This window comes from Corylus avellana, chromosome ca3 (assembly GCF_901000735.1).
Source record: "Corylus avellana chromosome ca3, CavTom2PMs-1.0".
Classification (NCBI taxonomy): Eukaryota; Viridiplantae; Streptophyta; class Magnoliopsida; order Fagales; family Betulaceae; genus Corylus; species Corylus avellana.
Genome location: NC_081543.1, coordinates 38,701,192 through 38,707,756, shown reverse-complemented (window position 1 = coordinate 38,707,756; position 6,565 = coordinate 38,701,192). Strand labels below are relative to the sequence as shown.

Genomic DNA, 6,565 nt, shown 5'->3' with positions numbered 1-6,565 from the left:
TTGAATCTAAAGTGAAATCTACACGGTGTATGTATTATTATAACCAATTTTATGAATCGTCTCTATCGAAATATGTAGGCATATACCACTAGGAAGAAATATATGAGTTTTCATATGAGAACAACTTTGACCCCCTGGGTAATTACTAAAGTAAAATCGATTGGAACTACATGAATGGTCATCAGAAATAAGCTAATTTTAATACTAACTTTACTTCTTTTTTTTCTTTTTCACCCTCATCCAAATTTAATTCTCGACTTTGGAGAACATTTCGTTAATTAAGTTGGTGCTATATATATATATATATATATTCCATCATAATTCAGAATAATTTTATGATCCGGACAGGATGCGCGTGAATCACAGTGTCAATGAAAGGGGACATTATGCTTTTTTCTTATTAGAAGTCTCCAGACTCTCCACTACCATCACAGTTTGTGTCTCCCAGGCTTGATTGCTTTCTCATACAATGTCAATCAGAAGAAACAAAATGTACTCCTTTTCCTTCCTCAAATACCCCACCAATTTCCCATCACATGCACCTTTTCTCTGATTTTATAGTGTAAGATTTTATTTTGTGTACCCATACATACATGTTAGGTAAACCTACTCATGTAAAGCACCTTTTAATAAGGATGGGATAATACTTTGGCTTTTTCAGCGGACCGGCATCAAGAAATTGTTTTGGATCTAAAGAGAATGAAACCTTAGACCTCATGAATTACCCCAAAAGCCAAAGCTCTTACCAATTGAGCTAACCCCTTGAGATTACCATGTCGCATTATATATACCGGTAGATTAAACAGAATAAAATCTTAACCATAAAATAACTATCTTTATTTCAAAAGAAACTGAGAAGATCCTATTCCATTTAGTAGATGTAATCATGTGAAGCGTTCAAAGACAATTTTAAGAAATAATCCGAACTATAAAATAGTTTATCTCGATTTCACGTGATATGAAAAATCTCCTACTCACCACCTATAGTGTCTTTGGGTAGCGATATAGTAAAGCATTTTTCACTGACATATATCATGTGATCGAAGATCATCAACAATTGAATAGATTGGGTTGCTTTTCCTCTAACCGAGATGCTAAAAGTGTTCAAAACTCGAGAAGAAACACAAGTACAAAAGTAATTAGTGTGTTTTCACCTTTGCCCAAAAGATTCACATTTGGCAAAAGCTCAGAAGAGAATCGCACAAATAAATAAATCTCCAAGCTCCAGCAATTATGGCTAATCATAAAATCTCATCAAGGATACACCAATAAAAGTAAAGTTACAAATGTAGGAAATTCTCTCTGAGAAAAAGAAAAAAGAAAAAGAAAAATCCACACAATACAAACAATATAAGAAAATAAGACAATTTTTTTTTTTTTTTTTTTCCATATTACAGAGCTAATTAAATTACTCCACAATGTCCTCTCAATTATTTGGTTCCTCAGAAAAAGTAAAAACAAAAAAAATAATTAAAAAAATAAAAAAACAAAAGACTTACAGCACTGTAACCACTAGTAGCCACACGCAGAGGACCAAAGATCCGAATCCCTTTACGTCAAATCTAACGGCTCCGTTCTCGTCCGCGGTCTGATCCGCTGGATCCTCATCCGGGGAATTGGCCGGCGAGTCTGCACTGTCAGCCGGCGACGAAGCTGCCTTCTTCTTCTTCTTGCTACTCTTTGGCGCGTCAGCTGCCTCGTCAGGCGACGGCGCCGGAGCCGGAGTCGGGGCCTCGGCCTTGAACAGCTCCTTCGGCAGCAACACCTTGTTGATCGTGTAGATCGCAAGGGGATCCTCGTCGAGAAGCGTGCCGGTGATCTTCGCCGTCACGATCTTTGTCTGCAGCGTCACGTCCTCGCCGTCGTTCTGTACCGTGAAATCGAACTTCTTCGCTCCGTCGGTGGCCAACGTGTTCATAACGCCGTTGTTGGACTTCAGCGTCGCCATGGATTGGTACACCGGAACGCCGTGGTACTCGAGCAGCGACGTCTTCCCGCCGGCCGTCAGGTTCTTGTACTTCGGCAGAAACGCCTTGAACACGTCGTCGACAGGGCAGAACACCGTCATACCTCCGTCAACCCCGTCCTGAAATGTCTTCTCAGCGTCGGGGATGGTCAGCAGCGTGTCGGCGAAGACCTTGCAGCCGTGAGCGGACATGGCGGAGGTGAGGTTTACGGCAGCGGGGCCCGGAGTGGGAGCTGCGGCCACTTCGGACGGGAGGATCTTGCTGATCTGGATGACGGAGATGTTATATTTGATTCCCTCCACGCCCTTGACGAAGTAGGCGTCGATTAGTTCACTGTTCTCGGGGGCAAAACCGACTTTTCCACCTTTGAGGTCAGTGATGTTGACGAAGCCGGTGGAGCCTGGAGCGGAGCCAGTGGCCTGGAAGAGCGTGGCGGCTAAGGCTGTGCCGTTGGTGATCTGGTGGAGCTTCTTGGCGTCGAAGTAGTCCAGGAGGACGTGTAGAGAGAGGACGTTCTTGAGGGAGTAGAGCGGTAGGTGCTTGGCGAGGAGGGAGGACATGGCGGCATTGTCGACGGCGCAGACGGTGATGGTGGTGCGTCGGTTGATCTCACCGGCGAGGTGCGTCACCGTCAGGTAGTGGTTGAAGGTAGAGAACTCCGGGAACTTGGCCAGGATGCGCGTGGGCCGTGGCGAAGAAGGCCAGGACGAGGAGGAGAAGGAAAGGAAGAGTTCCGGCGGTCCTGGCCGGATATTGCCGGAGCTGCATTGTCGCTTTTGGATCGGGGAAACGCTGCGTTTCGGAGATGAGAAGTGCGAAGCTGAACTGTGATATCTGTGTGCTTTTAGGGAGTACAAAGGAAAGAGACAGTGGAAATAGAGTGAGAGCACGAAGAGAAATGAGGCTCGGGGTGTCGTTAAATTACAGGCGAGCCACTGTGTTTGGCGTGTGACGTTTGTGTTGGCGTTAGGGACTTCGTTGTTTCACGATCACACGGGGCCTATTTATGTTTGTCTCTTTTTGGGGTTAAGTGATATTTGCGCTTTGGTTTTGATTAATGATTATACATAATTTAAATTAATCATTTTAGGGGTTAATATGAATTATTTATGTTGGGTAATTGGTTTGTGAGGTGAATTAATATGTCCTTTTGTCGAAGGGAAAAATGATAAGTGTTTTTTTAGATATTATTTTTAGAAAATATAGCATTCTTTGTTAGTTTATTGGTTTGCAATTCTATCAATCTAATCTCTTGGATATCAAAAGTATCTTAGAGATTTTGGGGCTAAGCTATCTGTCCAAAATAATCTCTACTAAAGGAAATGTTAAGTATTCTCCTAATTCTAGGTGAATATTATTTATTAAAAAAAAAAAAAAAACCTCTTATTTTTCTGACCTGATTTTTAGAAAATAATATCTACTTAGGACCAGGAAAACACTTAACATTTTCCTAAACTAAATAAGTATTTTTTCCTATATATAATAAATCGTTATTTTTATTCTATAATTATCCTACAATATTGATGTGACAATTACAACCAATTATAAGCGGAAACTAAAAAAAAAAAAAAAAAAAGAAGGTTAAGAGAGGAAATTAATTTTTGAGGGTCTATATCATAAAAAGTACATTTTTGGGGGGATCAAAGCCTCCAACCAAGCCTTTGTGCTTACAACCCACTCTTCAAAAATTTTATTTTCTTTTAATAATGATTGCTCTAAAAGTTAATTAAGACTACTACATTATCATTATGAAATAATTGTAAAGTAAAAATGTAATTAATAGCATTAGTGGATTATAATGGGAGGTTTGCAGTTGCTTTCATGTGTTTATGTTCAACCATTTTGGGTACCTTTTTTTTTTTTTTTTTTTTCCTCTTTTTTGAAATTCCTTTCTTTGAATTGGTAAATTGAATCCAATACTTTAAAAAGAGTATACGTAGGATGCTATTTAAATTTATTCTTTGTTCTTTGTTCTCTTATTAATATTTAGTTTATTAGCACTATCTTTGTCGGCTTAACTTGAACGTTTAGTTAATGGAGTCCTTACAAATTTAGTTATTATTATTATTTTTTAAAAAAAAAACGAAAATTAATTGTGATTCCGTATATAATTAAAGATTAATTAACTCTCAAATCTATGTCGGTTCAAGGAAGATCTCTCTTCTTCAACGAGTAGAGACAACGAACTCCACGTCCCCACTATGATCCTACTCCCATTAATAAAACATGAAGGGGTAGCCCCATGTGTTGAAAGTGACAAATCTTATTTGTTTAATTCTAAAACTTAATCTTTCACTAATTGGGGCGTCAATGGCGTAATATGCAATACATAAAGCATATGTATCTGATTTTTTATGTATATTTTTTTAAAAGAGGCGTGATACAACCACAACTTAAATTTAACTTTGGCCTAACTTCTAGACCAAATGTCTCTCTCTTTCTAGTTTAGGAGCTCTCTCTCTCTCACATTCACATGCAGTTTTTTTTTTAAAAAAAAAAACTTAAGAGAAAAGTTGGGCTAAAGTTGAGTTTAAGTTGTGCCTTTATTATTTTTCCTTTTAAAATATATGTGCTAATAACATGTTTTTATTAAGAATATAGATGAAAGTTACATATTTTTAAAATATATATTAATTTAATAGACTAAATTAAATGAAAGAAAACAAAATTTGGATATGAATCTCCAACAATTTGAACAGCAAAGGTAAGATAACTTTTATGAGGATCTAGATCATGCCAAACTGATCACTTGCTTCGATAACACATAAACTTCTGCATTTATTTGGACCGTTAAATGTAATGGAGGGCTTCAATTTTAAAATTTGAACATCTCATATTTTATAGAATTAAGGGGATCTGAATCCCCTTTATAAGTCTCCTCTATCCCAATAAATGGGTCAAAGTCTGTTAAGATAAGTGAGCCTTATAAGAACTCTCACATATTTACTGTTCGAATTGCTACAAATGTAAAAGAGCCTGCCCAACAAGTAAGTGTGTTGCTCGAGACGTGTTGGAGCACCGCTAGTTTAATTATTAGTAATTCGAATAACAAAATTGATAAATTTTTACAAATAAAAAAGAAAGAAAGAAAAAGGTCCATATGAACCATAAATATTAGACAAAGGTGCAATTACTTGAGCCGGCAAAAAAGGGCGTGCCTTTGTGCAAACAGAACAGCTGCTTAACTTGGTGAATAATCTAATGAAGCTTTGAGAGATGAGTAAAGAAGCCGTTGTGAAAGCTAATCACGTGGCTTTTCCATCTTTTTTATCAGAAAAACACAGAAAAGGAGTGCTTATAGAATACACCAAGCCCACACCGCAAGAATGGTATATCAGCTGATCAACACCGCTGGAAAGTGGGTTCACTGTGGGTCCGAAAGGAGATTATGGGACCCATTTACCTTCTGACAAAGATCGTCTGCTGTGTGCTCTTTGTACAGCCTTTTATGACCCAAACATAAAAAACAAAAGAAATCACTACCGTTAAACTATTTTTTTTTTTTTTTTTTGTAAGAATCTTGGCACCGTTGATCTATACAGCCTTTCATACACCAACCGCTAGATAAAGAATCTTGGCACCGTTGATCTGACTGACTAGTTGTCAGACTGGTTTGTCGGCGAATCGAAGCCAAATGGCACGAGAGGGGAAAAACTTCAGGTGGGGGCAATTTTGTAGTTTTCTCTCAAACAGGAGGGCTTTTTGAGCCATCTTGGTTGGACATTTGGGTGCAAATCCAAGTATTGCCAGGCTGGGCACAGCGGTACAGAAGAGTGCCACGTGCACAGCTGCTGATCGATCATCTTACGTCGGCAGTATCCTCCACCGACAACGGTTCGTGGCTTGGTTATATTAACTTAATTAATTTAATTAGATAATAGAATTACAAATTCTAGATTAATTGATGACTATGACAAAATTATAAAATCGGTGGAGCCAAGGTCTTCAGAGTCATTCATGTTTGTTTTGTTTAAGGTTTATGCAAACAATTGGACAAGGACTAATTATTTTTTTAGAGGTAACTTAGAGTCTTGTTTGGCCCTATGATTTCTTAGGCCTTTTAAACAAAATATGAATCATTTAAAAGTGCATTTGAAAACGTAATCTGTGAAGTAGGTTTAATACCAAATTATACAAACCTCAAGGAAAATTCGTTCTCGAAAACTAACTTGCAAGATAATAGTGCTCGAGAGCTTATATACACGGTAAAACTGCATTTAATCAATATGGGATACTTAAGATCGTAACAATATATTTCATATTGATGAGCTTTCCAAGTCAGCGATGACACTACAAGCCTAACCCAAAGTATTTGACATTACCGCAAAACCAATTAGTTGTTCGAGAAATGTTTGGTTTCTATTTTTTCTTATCTCTTGCAAGTAAATAATCTATGAGACCTACAAAGAAGTAGGTTGTTACATTCTGTGAGCAAAATAATTTAATAAAAAATTACCTGTATCCGGTCTTTGGGGTGCTTAGCTGATCAAGCAATGCAAAGATTTTAGAATACAATAAAAAATAAAAAATAAATAAAAAAGTTGAAGTTGTCTCTTCAGTTGGGTTTTTGGTAATGCATCTATATGGCATTTTGAATG

General features: G+C 37.7%; 1 pseudogene; it reads right to left on the bottom strand.

Moving 5' to 3' along the window:
• Positions 1 to 1,186: 1,186 nt before the first annotated feature.
• On the bottom strand, positions 1,187 to 2,825 carry LOC132174680 (fasciclin-like arabinogalactan protein 1; annotated as a pseudogene).
• Positions 2,826 to 6,565: the final 3,740 nt, after the last annotated feature.